The 15,981-nt window shown below is 43.7% G+C and overlaps 1 protein-coding gene across 1 annotated transcript in view; it reads right to left on the bottom strand.

The window, feature by feature from the left end:
- Positions 1–15,981, bottom strand: part of SPOCK1 (SPARC (osteonectin), cwcv and kazal like domains proteoglycan 1) — a 541,227-nt gene that overhangs the window by 224,282 nt on the left and 300,964 nt on the right. The window lies entirely within an intron of this gene.

The raw sequence follows: 15,981 nt of genomic DNA, 5'->3' as shown, positions 1-15,981 counted from the left end.
GCTGGGTCACTGAGCTCATTTTTTCTTTTCTTCATGTGTTGGTCCCATGCATGGGTCTCTCGTTGGCTCATTTTAAAATGGGTCTCTCGTTGGCTCATGCATAAAACACCCCCACTGTCTGCTACATGACCACTGCTGTGCCAACCAGCACTTAGGACAAATAACCACTCCCTTTCTAGCCTAGATGCTTGATATTTGAACAGTAAAGAAGTCAGTGGTCCCCAGATTATAAGTGGAGTAACTACATTGTGTCAGTGCCCAAGGGAACTGTATATATATTTGGCATTTGCTTGAATTAAGGCTGAGGAAAACTATCCATTTTCCCCCCTCAGTTTCAATTACATTTTCTCCTTGGTTTCTGAAACTGAAATTTATATTAAAATTGCTATTTGCAAGTTGTTGTTTTTTAACTTAGTGCAACCAAGAGCATTAAGAAAAAAAATGCTACCAGTACACCATCAGTTTGTCATGTGTAGAAGTCTGGACTATAGCCAAATGTCACTGTTTTTATTGAAACCACAATGGTATTATAGGCTATCTAATGATTGCTATTGTGCAGCAGGAGATGTAAAGACTGCTGGGCCCCATGTGAAACTTCGCAATCTTATGTGGCTACAATGTGTGATTTCCTGCATTTTATCCAACATAGTTCTAAAATCAACAAAAACTCAGCATGCCATTTCCAGCTAGTGCCAGCATGAACCATAAACACTGTGTAGAATGAAGATACTATCATTACCGCAAAATACTTTTAAACTCTGCCTTTCATTACAAAGATTCACAAAGAACATCTGAAGCTTTCTGTATCCATACAGATGACGATCTACTGGACAGTTAAATACAATTAAGCATGGGATAAAATATTGACTCTGCAGTGCAATGAAGCACCAAACCACACTCTAGTTTGGAAGGAATTAATAATGCCACATTGTAGAAGAACTGCAGGCTATCTTTTTAATACTGTAGAAAGAAAATAATTACAGACTTGGGATTTCGCCAGGACATAAGAACATAAGAACATAAGAACAGCCCCACTGGATCAGGCCATAGGCCCATCTAGTCCAGCTTCCTGTATCTCACAGCGGCCCACCAAATGCCCCAGGGAGCACACCAGATAACAAGAGACCTCATCCTGGTGCTCTCCCCTACATCTGGCATTCTGACTTAACCCATTCCTAAAATCAGGAGGTTGCACATACACATCATGGCTTGTACCCCATAATGGATTTTTCCTCCAGAAACTCGTCCAATCCCCTTTTAAAGACATAAGGATTAAAACTGTTTTACAGCCGAAAAAGATCTTTTGGGACTATAAGCAGCCCACTGATGTTCTGCCAATAATATGATGACTGGGTCCTATGAAAATGTCCCATTTAACTTACACTAAGCCTTTTATGCAATGTGCGTGAATATATACGAGAACTGAGCTGAAGAGTTCAAGGAGGGATGGACCTGAAGCTCAGGGATATGTCCAGTTCTTATTGAAGCAATACTATAAATAGGAAAACATCCAACAATTATGAAAATAAGAGAAAAAATTATATCAGGATATCAGAATTTATATAACTCCCAAAGGGATAGCCAGGCCAGTCTACAACTGCAAAAAAAATAAAAAAATAAAATGGAGCGTTTTGGGCACTTTAAATACTGACACATTTATTGTGGCATAAGCTTTCGTGCAATTTTTAACAAAAATGTAAATAGGGAAGTCAAATGGCCTTGAAGTGCACGTCATATAGTGTGACATAAAAAGCTATAATCCATTCTATGGCCATTTGACCCTGCTGTTTATCCCTTCCCCCTTTATGTACGTGTGTACGCGCATACGAACACACATGTACACATGAACATGCCCCTACGTGCCAACTGTGAATTTCATTTCAAGCATCAAAAGCTTTTGTGACAATAAACCAATGAGTCTTTAAGGTGCCACAAGACTCTTAGCAGTATTTACGCACTTGTTTTAAACTGCTTCACATACTGTACATTATTTCAGTGACCATCGCAGCGTTAGGTAAATAAGTATTCCCTTTATGTTTCAAATACTCAAAGTCAGACAACTAATCAAGCCATTCATTTGGAATCTGTCTTATACCCCTTCCCTGTCTGCCTCAAACTCTTTTGCTGATTCAATAGTTTCCTAAAACATTTTCATCAGTTCACTGAAGGATTAAGAGTGTTCTGACCACTGTTTTCTGCTATTGATCATCCTTGCCAATAGTCACCTGTGACTAGATGATGTTTCTCAGTCATTCATGAAAGGTGATAACTAGGGATGTTTTCTCTAATAGTCTATCTGCAGTGTTCTCTTGAGTTGACTCTGTCAATGTAGGCGTTGGCAGAGGCAGAAGGGAAGGTAATTTTGAGACACTGAGAGACAAGCAATAATTCTTTGCATAGTAATATTCTGGAGTGCAGCTCACTAGATCTGCTTGTCTTGAAACTGAGGAGTAGAAGGAAAATTTACAGGCACTCCAGCCTCGTGATCATTACTTAGATAGTGGACCATGATATCAGAGGAACCACTTTTAAAGAGACACACTATTAGAGAGGGGAAGGACACTGATCTGTGGCTCTCACATCTTTGAGTGTGTGTGTGAAAGAGGGGTACTGCAATCTTTTGCATGACAGAATATTATGGATATTTACATTCAAGGAGTCCCCATTGTAAGTCTCCCTAAAGTGCATTTTCTTGCATTTTTAAGTACTCAACTTTTTGAGGAATTAGGAAAAATTCCCATGCTTAAGCTCTTCACTGCTGTAGCTCTGCCTGCATGTCTTTTTTCTCATCCAAGTTCTTAAAGGGGTTTCTCTGATATTTAGATTTTCCTGTTCCTGGACTTGCAGGCTCCTCTTTCCCCACCCTCCAAGCTCTTAAATGGGTATCATTATTTATTACAGTACTATCAATGTTGTATCTATTGTTGCTGCTGCTGTTCTTGTCCTTAATAAGCATAACAGGGACATTCCCCTTTCTAAGTACTTTTGCTATAAAAGTACAGGTTGAGTCTCATTACTCTGGTCCCCAGAACTCACCTGGCTGGCAAAAATCAAACTATAGCAAATCAATTTAAAGTGCCTTTGCTCAGGTGATTTAAACACAGCCTTACTGACTTTTGTGATGTTAGGACAGAGTCATTAAGATGACAGTTTAACAATCAGTCTCTCTCCAGGGGCTTAGAAAGGATTATCTTTCTTTCAGGTATTCAGGGGAAAGGGAGGGGGTTCCTTGGAGAGAGAATGATTGATGGATTGTCAGCTGGCTGCCCTCTCTCTAACTATTGTAAAGGACTGTTTCCCTTTAATTTAAAGGGCCCTTCTCATCATGTTGAGATAAAAATCTCTACAACAGTAAGAAAAGCATTTTAAAGGGGTGCATTTTTCCCCTTCTCCAGGGATCAGCACTTTCCTTCTCATCTGCAGTGGCTATTCATGTTGAGTTGAATCCGTGTATAAAAAATCCGTGCATAACAAGGCTGGACCTGTACTACTTTCCCAACTTAAACTCCCGGTATGGAAACATGCAAAGCAGTTTACACAGGAACAAACTAGTAGACAGTGAACCCTATCTGTTGGAACAGCATTTCAGACATACTGCAGGAGCATATCCCAGCAGCTTTCAACATACAGAGCCATAAGAGAAGCCTCTGAGTAGATTGAAGTGTCTAAAAATAAGGAAAATAGGTCAAAAGTGTGTGTGTGTGGGGGGGGAGAACACAAGGCACAACACAGTAGCTTTTGTGTCTTACTCCCTGAATATTTGAAAACCACAATAACACCCATGTTAATTTCTGGAGCACATTGCATTCAACATTACATCAGCTCCTGTACCCTTAGCTGAAGGTGTCTACATTTTGTTTCATTAAAAGCACTATTAAGAACAATAATCAGCTTTCAGAACAAAAGGCAACAAGGAATTCTTCTGAACTGTTAACTAAACCATGACTGATGCACATTGGAAAAGAAATTTTGAAATGGTTTTAATTGTGATTTGAGACACAATGCTTTCTGTTGGAAGAATCCTGGCAATTTCTGTAATCATCTAAAAGAATAAAATGGCTGCAGAATCATATGAATGCAGAAAGAATTATATGGCTGCAGAAAATTATGAGTTAACATAAAATCAATGAATCTCAAAGCCTTAGAAAGCATAAAGCAAACACAAAAACCCCCAAACTGTATTATATTTTCAGGACTCATAATTTTTAAGCATCTATCACAGTGGTTCCCAAACTTTCAGCACCGGAACTCACTTTTTAGAATAAGAATCTGTCAGGACCCACTGGAAGTGATGTTATGACCGGAAGTGACATCATCAAGCAGGAATATTTCTAACAATCCTAGGTTGCAATCCTACCCACACTTACCCAGGAGTAAGTTCCATTGAATATCATTGTTAAAAGCACATACCGAGTAGCCTGTTCAAAGTACAGGTCTGTAACATTTCCCCAAATGCAGTCACATGCCATGGTAGCATCAAGTCTAATATATCAAAAATAAAATATTTAAATTAATGGCGACCCATCTGAAATTGGCTTGCGACCCACCTAGTGGGTCCTGACCCACAGTTTGAGAAACACTGCTCGATTATGTTAAGATAAAATGAATGACTGAAAAAAAAGATCTTGAAATCCTCCATAATTTATTCTGTATTCTGGAATTTGTTTCCTGAAAATTATGTGAAATATGTAAATCTTTAACTCTTTTTGTCATCTCTGAGTAAACACATTTCCAGAGACCTAAACAGTGCATAAATTCACATTTTGATTCAATGAGAACCATTTAGCCACCAAAGTACGCTAAGAATCACAACTTTTTCTCGCCCTTTTAAACTGTATAAATGGCATTGCAGAAGTACACCATGCTTATTAGTCCCAGCACTGCATCCAAGAGGCTCATCGCAATTAATCTAATTACATGACAATTTAATATGCAGGGTAGCTGCACTTCTCCACCACATAACACACATTTGCAATGGTTCTTAAGAGGTGAACAAGTCCCCCACTTTGGCTCTTATCCATTCTGAAGGGAAAAACAGCATGCTCTCAGATTTATGCTTATGAGGCTCAGGGATAAATTATGTCTGACAAGGATAAATTAGCAGAGTCTAGAAAGTGGAGTGAAACTATTTGAGGCTGTGATCTCCCAATCCTGTGGGGGACATTGTGGAGTTAAATTTCAAGCAGTAACCATTTTTGCTCCCTTTCCAATCCAGTTTCATTTCTGCAACTGCTAAAAGGGATTACATGATTCTACCCTTTCCTAACCTTTTCTATCATTTTGCAGTCCTGTTCTATGAAAGCATGGCACATATCTCCAAATCAAACAGGCTTTAGTAGAGAGTCTTTGTTTTATTTTTTTGAAGTCATATTGCATCAGGACTTCCAAAGCCAGATGAAGTGGCAAAATACAAAAGAAAGAAATATGTCCAGGTTCAGATTTGGATTATAACCTGCTTTTACTCATGTACTGTACCCCAGCTGTCTCCAAACAAATCCTACCTTCTATTGGTCTCTGACTTACTTGTTGATCTCAATAATTAAATGCTTCATTACATAAAGGAATGAAAATTGAGAGCAAGATCTGATAAGCACTTTCATCTACACAATCACTTGTCTTAACAGTTACTTATGTTGTATCTTTCTGTTGTTTACACATGCAAAAAAAAAAAAAAAAAAGGGGAGGGAAACTGCTGCTCTCTGAAAAATGCAGGTTGATTTTGTAAACTAGAGCTCTAATGCAGCCATACCCCAATTAGGGTGCAATCCTAATCCATTTTCCAGCACTGACATAAGGGTAATGTAGCTCCGAAGTAAGGGAACAAGCACTCCCTTACTTTGAGGAGGCCTCCGTGAGTGCCCCCCAACTGCAGGATACAGCACACATCCCATTGGCACAGCTATGCCAGTGCTGGAAAGTGGGTTAGGATTTGGGCCTTAGGTGTTGGGACCACAAGAAAATAATTTTATTTTTCCCCGAGCCCAGATTAGCCCCCCCAGGCTAGCATCAGGGCTCAGCCATGTTAGTCAGTGGCACAGAGCCCATATCCAGAGCATCCATTAAGGGTGCAATCCTAACCCCTTACGTCCGTGCTTTCCAGCACTGGCATAGTGGTGCCAGTGGGACATGTGCTGCATCCTGCAGTTGGGTGTCAGTCACGGAGGCCTCCTCAAAGTAAGGGAATGCTCATTCCCTTACCTCGGAACTTCACTGCCCTTAAGTCAGTGCTGGAAAACACTGACATAAGGGGTTAGGACTGCATCCTAAATCAAGCTGACATTAGGGTCATCAACCCACCATGACTGGCCAGCAGTCTCCAGGAATCTGTTTGATCCTGGTTTGACTATCCTGGATTGTCAACCAACTATGGGTTGCACAAATCAATTTCCTTTGAAACCTGCAGTTTGTCACAAACTGCCACAGAAGCGTTATATCTCCTTCCCTTAAAGAAAGAGAATAGGGGAGGGGGAGCTGTACAAGCCCAAGGCTCACAGTAGTTTGTCCATGTAATGAAAATTCAAGGCCGCTGGTTTCGTCTAAATAGGGCTTCTCTCTTCTCACTCAGAGAAGGAAAGTTATTTACGGGAGCTGATTCTGAAATCCATCCTCATGTATTTGCAAAAGCAGATATTAATCTGGAGTTGTGACACAAGAATTCCAATGGTGTGCTCTGTAGGCACATTGCCGCCTTTATGCTGCCCCCATCAAGAGGCAGGGATGTGAAAATGGCAGCCTCCAATTGGCTGTTGGGGCCTCCTGGGGGAAGAGCAAGCTGCACATTGTTGATGGGGCTTGCCCCCTGGAGCAGTTCACCCTTTGCTGTTGGCTCCCATCTGCCTGCCTGTTGTACAGTCCAAGAATAGCTGATTGCCAGCATTTCTGGGGCTGGGTAGGAATTTTTTACTGTTTGCAAAAATTTTTTACCTACCCCGCTGGCTATGTGGTGGGCAGGGATTTTTTTCTCCTTAATGCTACAATGAATTGTTTTGGTCACTTTGACAGGTAACGTGCGGGCCGGGTAGGTGGGCTTATATCAATGGTGTCTATGCTAAGGTGAGTGAACTCAAGAGAAATGACAGGAGATCATATATGATTTCTTCTTGACTTCTACCAGGTCAAGTGTGGGTGGCTGGCAGTTCCCTTGGTTGGAAAAGATAGGTGGATAAAACTCCTTGGCTGGATAAAACCCGTTGGGGTTTACCTGAAGGGCCTTGATGCTATCCTGCCACCTTGACCTTTCAGGGTTTAGTCATAAGCCACTCAGGCTCAGCTCGAGTTTGGTTTGGAGTCAGATGGCTATGCTCTCTTTACAAGGAGGTAACTGTTAGCTCTTCTCCAGTCTAAACAGGTAGTTTAGTTTAATCCCTGCTGTAGTTTGATTATGATACCTTAATAAAATGGCCCTAATATCCAAGCTTGTGTCTCGTGTGCTTATTGGCCCCGGGGGGGGGGGGGTCCAGTGGTAAGAAATTATTACTGGGGCTTTTGTAATAATTAAGTTTCAGTTCAGTTACTGCTGATGCTCACTTTGCAGCAAACATGTGTCTCACAATTATTCTTCAGCAGTGCCACAGAGTTGGCTGCTGCAACTCTTCTCTGTTGGCTTAAGCACTCAAGAGCTACAAAGAATATGCTGCATTAACATCCATTACAATTACTTGCTGGAGAACTGAATGTAACAAGTACATGTGTACTGAGAACATTTAATGCAAGACATGGAAATCTTCAAAATCTTGAAAAGCATTTTTAAGAGTGTTAATAGCTTTGGCACCTATCATTATTAAATCACTAGAAGAATGTAATGGGAGGGCAGATTAGAAGTTTTTTTGTACCATTAGAGCAGCAGTTTTCAAACTCTCTAGGAGAGTTTGCACTGCTGTAAGTTCTTGCAGGGGTGGGGGGGAGGAAGTGAGGGTGGGGGGAAGGCAGCGATGCGATCCCCAGAACCAGATCCGCAAAACCAGAAGTGGAGCACAATCGATCTACCTTTACGTCTAACTAGCTGGGGACCCCTTCAGATGCTTGCGCAAGGCTCCCCACACCCCCGATAGGCTGCTGCAGGGACTGGTGAGTACAACCCAGTCCCTGCAGCCCTCCTGAGCGGTGCGATCCTGCAGATCGCGTTGCTGCCCCCTCCTTGCCTCCCCCTTCCCCCTCCCCTTAAGGGGAAAGAGGCCAGGGCCCTCATGCTGGGGTGTTGTGATGCCCCAGTCTGAAAACCATTGCTGTAGAGGGAAAGTGCCATGATTTCATTACTTCCCATTACAAAAATAGGTGTGTATGCTTTGAAGATACACGTGAGTGCCGCTTTGCGATGTTTGGCCCATCCCCCCTGAGCATGTGATGCAGTTCTTGGTCAGGCTCAGGTCAAATGGCAGGGCAAGTAATACACTTGGAGGCTACTTGGCAGCCCTGGCTTTTGAGGCCACGGCACACAGGCTATCTGACTGCACTGGGGATTTTTGCATTCGGAAGGGTGGTCATAGGATGCCCCTAAGGGAGGGGACAGTAGGCAGCCTATTACGTTTGGCCTCCTGGCCTCACTATGTGAGTCATTCAGTGCAGTCTGTTCCATTCCATTTGAAGCACTGTTGTTATGGCAGCTGCCCTTGTTCTCTTTTTCTGGGCTTTCCGCCCTGGTGAATTTTTTGGCACAAAGTAGGTGGGACGCCTCTGAGCATGCCCTACAAGTCACGGATGTGCACTGAACCCAGACTGGCATGAGGCTGAGGCGGTCGAAGACGGACCAGGTTGGTCATGGACAGTAGGTCCAACTGAATGGGGCAGGGAACTCCCCACTTTGCCCAGTCACAGGGCTGTGTGAATATGTGGCACAAAGAGGCGTGTCCGATGGGCAGCTCTTTGTGCACAAGTGGAAGGAGCACCATTGTGCTGAGAGTGGGGCCGACGTGACACAGGAAGCGCACAAAGTGAGCGGATCCCAGGATGTTAATGATGGCCTCCCAATGGGACAGAGGAGGCTGGAGCCCCTCACCAGGTTCCAGCTCCTGGCTGCGTGAATATGTGGCTCAAAGAGCCATGACCGATGAGCCACTCTTTGTGCACAAGTGGAAGGAGCACTGTTGCGCTGGGAGTGGGGCCAACATAGTGCAGGAGGCACACAAAGTGAGCAGATCCCAAGATGTCAATGATGGTTCCCCAACGGGGCAGAGGAGGCTGGAGCCCCTCACCAGGTTCCAGTTCCTGGCTGTGGTGAGGAAGTGTTGGGATGGCCTTAGCCAGGACTCAGCCAAGTTTGGCCTTCATTCATTTAGGAAAGGGGCAGCAACGGCTGCTGCTGGCATGGGCTGGGATAGCGGGGAGATCAAAAGAATAGGTAGGTGGAGATCTTGGGCATTTAAGAGCTACGTGTGCCCCAAGGCAGGTGGGTTTTCTTAGTTATCACATGATTTCATGTTTACTTACATTGTTTTGTTTTTCCTTCTTTAATTGTTAGGTTTGGGCCTTTCCCTGCCAGGGAGGGCACTGATTTGTGGCCACTCCACTGTCTTCTGGGCTCACAAGCAAGTTCTCAAGAGTGAATTCGGATCTCAGCTGGGCCTGGGATCACAGCTTTCAGTGCAGTGGGCCACCAGAAGAGGGATGAAATGGGGGCGGTTACTGCCCATGGTGTATGAGTGTATACAGGGAGCTCCTCCTCCCCGGGTGCTTCTCATACACCTTGGCGGTAAACACCTTTGCCTGAGGACGGGGTTGTCCTTGAGGCAGCAGGCAGCACACTGAGAAGCTGGATGCCTGGCCTGATCATCATATGGTCGGATCTGCTTCTGTGCCGGGTTTGGAGGTGTACTTCAAGCCCAGCTGGAGTTGATAGAGCCAGAAGGAAGGTGAATGTGCACCTGGGGAGGGAAGTGTTGGCAGCTGGCGGCCTGGTGCTTTGCCACCCAGATATAGTGAGCTCTCTGCCGCACCTTTACAGGGGAGATGGCGTGCATCTCTCAGAGGTCAGGAACCATATCTTTCTGTCAGACTTGCAACGGGTCCTGCAAGAACTCTTAGATGGGGCAGGGGGGATGCTAAGCGCCAGGCTAGCCCCCCCCCCCGGTGTGGCAGGGTAGTGCGGAAACTGGAGAAGAAATAGGGAACCGGTGTCTACCTTCAGGCAAGCAACAGGCTGGTTTAAAGCCAGTGCTGAGCCCCAAGGCTACCCGAATCGGGGGCAGACTGGCTTGACCCCGGAATAGAATTGGGATGCTCACCTTCGTGGTTCCCCGACTCAGGGTGGGCAGAACAATTCAGCTAGCTGGATCCCATTTCCAGGGGTTGGTGATGAAGAACCTGGGGGAGCCTTGGGCAAGCTCAGGTTCTGAGTCAAGGTGGTTCACCCAAAGGAGGGCTCAGACATGAACTGTCTCCTAGTTAGGTGCCCGCACTAAAGGGGGGTGGAGTATAGTCAGATTGCACCAATCGCTGCCCTTGTAATGGAATAAATCATGGCCCTGTTTCAACCAAGTCTTTTGTGACATGCATGTTTGTGGGGGGATACCTGGGCAAAAGCCTTCAGAGGTGAGGGGAGCACAGCTTCCCCTCATTTTCGGAGGCTTCGTTTAGCATCAAGCCTTGCTTGGCAACAGGAGTGCTATAGTTGAAAGCCCAACTTAGCTAAAGGAATAAAAGGTTGAAAATGTTTTGCTGACTCACTGCAGAACTTCAGATTCATTACTCCAATGCACTGCTCAAATTACCAGCTGCTTCTCCCTCAGATAGTACATTGTGAAAAAAAATCAACAGAATAATGTTTAAGCAGTAGTTTAGGCTGGATTTTTTCATACTCAAAGCAGCAATTTGGTTCTCCACTGGAGGCCACACAGAAATGAAAGGACTGCAAGGAAGGAACCACGTACACTACCCTGAATTCCTTGGAGGAAGGGCGGTATAAAAATATAAATATGTAGTACTATATACAGTGGTGCCTCGCATAACGAAATTAATCCGTTCCGCGAGTCCTTTCGTTATGTGAGTTTTTCGTTTTGCGAAGCGCGTTTTCCCATAGGAATGCATTGAAATTTAATTAATGCGTTCCTATGGGCAAGAAAAGTCAGAACAAAGTCAAATTTGGTTTACAAAGTGTTTATTAAGTGCTCTTTAAAGGCATACATACTGTACAGAGGATTTCAAAAACGGGAGGGATGCTGAGTGGGGAGCTTGAAGGCTGTAATCCTGTGCACACTTTCCTGGGAGTAAGCACAATGGGACTTACTTCTGAGGAGACACGCACAGGATAGTGCTCTAAGCTGGGGAGGACACAGCAGCTGCACTCAATTGCTTGCTTTTGCCATGATCATGGGGGGAAACGTGAAGGAAATGGGGCAGTGAGAGGGTGAATGAGCGATGGGGGGATGCTGAGTGGGGAGTTTGAAGGCTGTAATCCTGTGCACACTTTCCTGGAAGCAAGCTGACATGAAGATCCTCCCCTTACTAGGGTGAACGGGATCATAAAGTGACATGAAGATCCGCCCCTTACTAGGGTAGACGGGATCATAAAGTGACATGAAGATCCGCCCCTTACTAGGGTGGACGGGATCATAAAGGGACATGAAGATCCGCCCCTTACTAGGGTGGACGGGATCATAAAGGGACATGAAGATCCGCCCCTTACTAGGGTGGACAGGATCATAAAGAGACATGAAGATCCCCCCCTTAAGACAAACCAGGACAATAAAAAAAAAATTCGTTACGCGAAGCATAAGTCATAAAAATTCGTTATGCGAGTTACCAAACTTCGCACACCGCTTTCGTTCTGCGGGTTTTTCGCTGCGCGGAGCATTCGTTATGTGAGGTACCACTGTACTTAATTATAAATAAGTTCATAGCATTTTCATGCCTTCCCCACTGCTTGATGTGGATATACTGCACTATATTTGTACCAAATAGAAGAGCGCAGTTTGTTAAGGTAAGAACTTCCCCTACTGAATCAAGCCAAAAGTTCATCAAGACCAGCATTCTATCTACTAGTCAGTGACATGCAGTCAGGGTAGGCAAGGGAGGAAGAGCCTCATCTAACCCAGCAAGGGAAAAAGGACCATAGTATGTAAAAAAAAAGTATGTTTTCCTTTTCGAAAGTTGTTCCTCTCTGCTCAGCTCAGTCCATTTAAAGCAACACAAACACAAACACACACAGAGGGAATACGGAGAGCTGCCAATCCTCCCAGCTGCTAAATGACAAAATTGGTAGGAACACTTACAATCACAGGAGAGGAGGGGCACCAGGAAGAGCTGCTTCCATTGGCCCAGTAATAAAAAAAGACAGCACTTGTGACATCAGTCTCTGGAGAGGTATTAGAAAGACTTGCCTCCAGTGGGTTAGGCTATATTCATAGCTAACTTCAAGGGGAAAAAAAGCAGGATGGCTGAATAGCCAATCAAAAAATAGCAGGACATCCATATCCTTAAGCTCTGGAGAGTCAGGAGGAAGAGTTGCTTCTCTTCTGTTTAAAAAAAAAAAAAAAAGCCACCATGAAAAATCAAGGTGCCTGAGCAGTGGACTGGCTCTCCAAAACACCAGGAGCTGCCATTTTCTAGTTGCTTCGGAAGCTATGTGCTGAGATCTCCCTAGCTCCAAATGGGGGAAGAAGAGGTGAGATTAAAAAACAATATTGGGGCGATGAGCTTTACCTATTTCTGGGCGGGGGGGGGTGTTTCAGAGACTGAGCTTAAGAGGGGAGACAGTGTGTGTTGCCTCCCCTGGCCTGGAGCTCACTGCATGTCTCTGCTATTAGTGAGGTACTCCATGAAACACATAAGCACATGAAGGCAAAAGTCATCTCTAGTTTGTCTTATCTCAAAGTATAAGAATAAGAATTCTAAGTACAGGTTTAGCCTCATTATTTGCGTGGGTTCCCAGAACTCAAGAGGATGGCAAAAACCATACTATAGCAAATCAATTTAAAAAACAAAGTTTCTTTGCTCCGGTGATTTAAAAACAGCCTTGCCGACCTTTGTGATGTAAGATAAGAGTCATTAAGAAGACAATCCATCAATCAGTCCTCCTTCAAGTGCTTACAAAGGCATTTCACTCAGTGCCTCCCTCCACCAATGCAAAGTGATCACCTTTCTTTCATGTGCTCAGGGGGAAGGGAGGGGTCGCCTGGAGAGAGAAGGATTGATGGATTGTCAGCCAGCTGCCCTCTCTCTCTCTCTCTCATTAACGAGGCTATTGTTAAAGGACTGTTCAGTTTTTTAAACTGATTTTAAAGGGGTGCATTTTTTCCCTTCTCCAGGGATCAGCACATTCCTTCTCATTTGCAGTGGCCATTCGTGTTGAGTCAAATCCGTGTATAAAAATCCGTGTATAACAAGGCTGGACCTGTAGTATGTTTTCTATAAGCAGCTTCCATTTGGATATTATCTATATTCTACCTGATTTTGAAGGCAATCCAGTCAACTGAAAGCAAGTACTTGTTCTGGTGACAAGTTAAAATAGGATGCCATTTCATTGGTATGATACAGAGCATAAACGCTGACACATTTTTGTGGTGCTTGGCTCCACTAACTTGGAATATACCTTGACAAGAAAAATGGAAGAATTTCCTTTCCCTCTCTTAGATTGTGTACTCTTCCTAATACCATCACCTGGTTCTTAACATCTTAAACCCCTTAAAGGACTATGCCAGGTCACACTCATGTGATGCAATAAAAACCCCAAGGACAGAACCTAGGAAAGATTTTCTGACACATGCTAATGAAAGATCATGCTCAATTAATCGGTTTTCTATGAGCGGATGTTCATCACCTGTTGGGAAAAAGACACACGGGAATTAAATGAAAGAGGACCACCACTTGTATTTTGTCATCACAGTTTTCTGTGTCCTAAAGCAATGTGTGTGAAAGCTTCAAAAAATGCAGGTATCAGCATGTGAGCAACATAAGAAGAGGGGAAGGAGGCGAGGCAAATGTCCAAACAATTATTCATTCAGATCAGATCCAGCTAGAGCTGCCATGACAGTTTCCCAGAACTATTTGCTGGAAATGTCTTTGAGATCACAAGATGCAACACCAGCACGAGCAGTGACAACGGTCAATCTACTGTCTGAAGAGAAGATTCCAAGATTTCCTGTAGCTTATAACTGGACTGGACAAGGATTTATTAAATTTGACATAAAAAGAGATCATATAGTAGCAGAATGGAGAGATGCATGGCTTGTTCTTGTATTTGCTCATAGTATTAGAGCTGATATGAATCCTTTTCCCTACCACATTTGTCATTCCAACCTTTCAAGGGGACACAGCAGGCCAAATTTTGTTGATTTTTGATGATCAGGCAAATTTCTCAATACTTCAGTGGCAGTGGCTCTTTATGACTGGTTGTGCGGGAGTCATTTTCACTTTCCGTCTTTTTTTTTTTTTATAACAGCTTAACACTGTGCCTGTGGAGGAAGTGCTGCATGACTTCCTGTCAGCCAGCTCTTGCTTGATGCCATTTTTTAAAAAACCAAGAATGAATGGAATGACATTGCAACATTGCATTATTCCCAGTACAATCCTGGAATAAAAAATAGTAGCTTTTCACAAAGTCAGTAAACACTTCCTTGAAATATTCACCCCCACCCCTGAAAAAATGCTACATGTTTGCCACTTGTGAATAGTGGTGGCAATAGGGGAAGGACCAGTTCAAATCAGCATTACAGAGTATATGATGCGGCCTTTTCTCCAGAGCAGTGGTTCTCAAACTTTTTAGGATGACAACTTGTCGGGACCCACTGGAAGTAGTGTCATTACACCTGGAAGTGATGGCATGGTCAGAAGTGACATGATCAAGCAGGAAAGATTTTTAATAATCACAGACTGCAATCCTATCCATGCTTACCCAAGAATAAGCTCCATTGACTATCATTATTAAAAGCATATACATTGTAGCCTGTTAAAAGTACAGATCTCCCCAAACACAGTCACATACCATATTGGCATCAAGTCTAATGTGCTAAAAATAAAGTATTGAAATGAATGGGGACCCACCTGAAATTGTCTCATGACCCATCTAGTTTATCCCGACCCACAGTTTAAAAAACAGTGCTCTAGAGCAGGGATGTCCAAACTTTTAGGGAGGAGGGCCACAACATCTCTCTGACATTGTGTCAGGGGCCGGGGAAAAAAAGAATTAATTTACATTTCAAATTTGAATAAATTTACATAAATGAATATATTAGAGATGGAACTTATATGAATGAATGAAGGTCTTGCAATAGCTTAAGGCCTATAAAAGGCCTTGCACAACAACAACAGTATTTATATACCACTTTTCAACAAAAAGTTCACAAAGCGGTTTCCTTTGCTGCTGCTTATGCATCACAGATGTAAAATAGTGAGCAGTGGAGGCAGCCCTCATCCCACAGCTCATGTGAGAGGTTGAACAGTTGGCTGTCACACTGAGAGTAGTTGCATTAGGCCAGCGTGGGCTTCAAAAAGTCTCCGGAGGGCCAGAGGCTCATTGGAGACTGGGGGTTCCCTGAGGGCTGGATTGGGAGTCTCAAGGACCGCAAGTGGCCCCAGGGCCGGGGTTTGGGCACCCCTGCTCTAGAGGAATAGTTTGGTGCTAGCAATGGCATGTCTTCTCCCAGCTCAATTTTCACTTGCATCTTAAGTTGGTCATGACTCAGACCTCCGTCAAAGTCTTGTCTTTATATGTTTATATAAGACACAGTGCAGTTACATCGTCTTTGTATACCCACAAGTTTATATAAGACACAATGCAATTAAAACACACACATACACTTTTGAAGGTCATGTTCAACATGGCCCACCTGTGGCCTGGACTTGTGCACTATCTCCTTTGAACACAGCCACAAATTGATGGTGTATGAATGCTAAGAGGTAAGTCATTTTAATGTGTAAACACTGCACATGAAAAGGTCAGCACACAAGGTATGAAATTAAAATGAGTCACTGGGTCACACAAAACTCTTCATGAATATTTTGAGCATGCCCCACATCTTGCATAAATTATCTCTTTGTGGGGAGCGA

Source organism: Tiliqua scincoides, chromosome 2 (genome assembly GCF_035046505.1).
Source record: "Tiliqua scincoides isolate rTilSci1 chromosome 2, rTilSci1.hap2, whole genome shotgun sequence".
Lineage (NCBI taxonomy): Eukaryota > Metazoa > Chordata > Lepidosauria > Squamata > Scincidae > Tiliqua > Tiliqua scincoides.
This window is presented reverse-complemented; position numbering and strand designations above follow the sequence as displayed.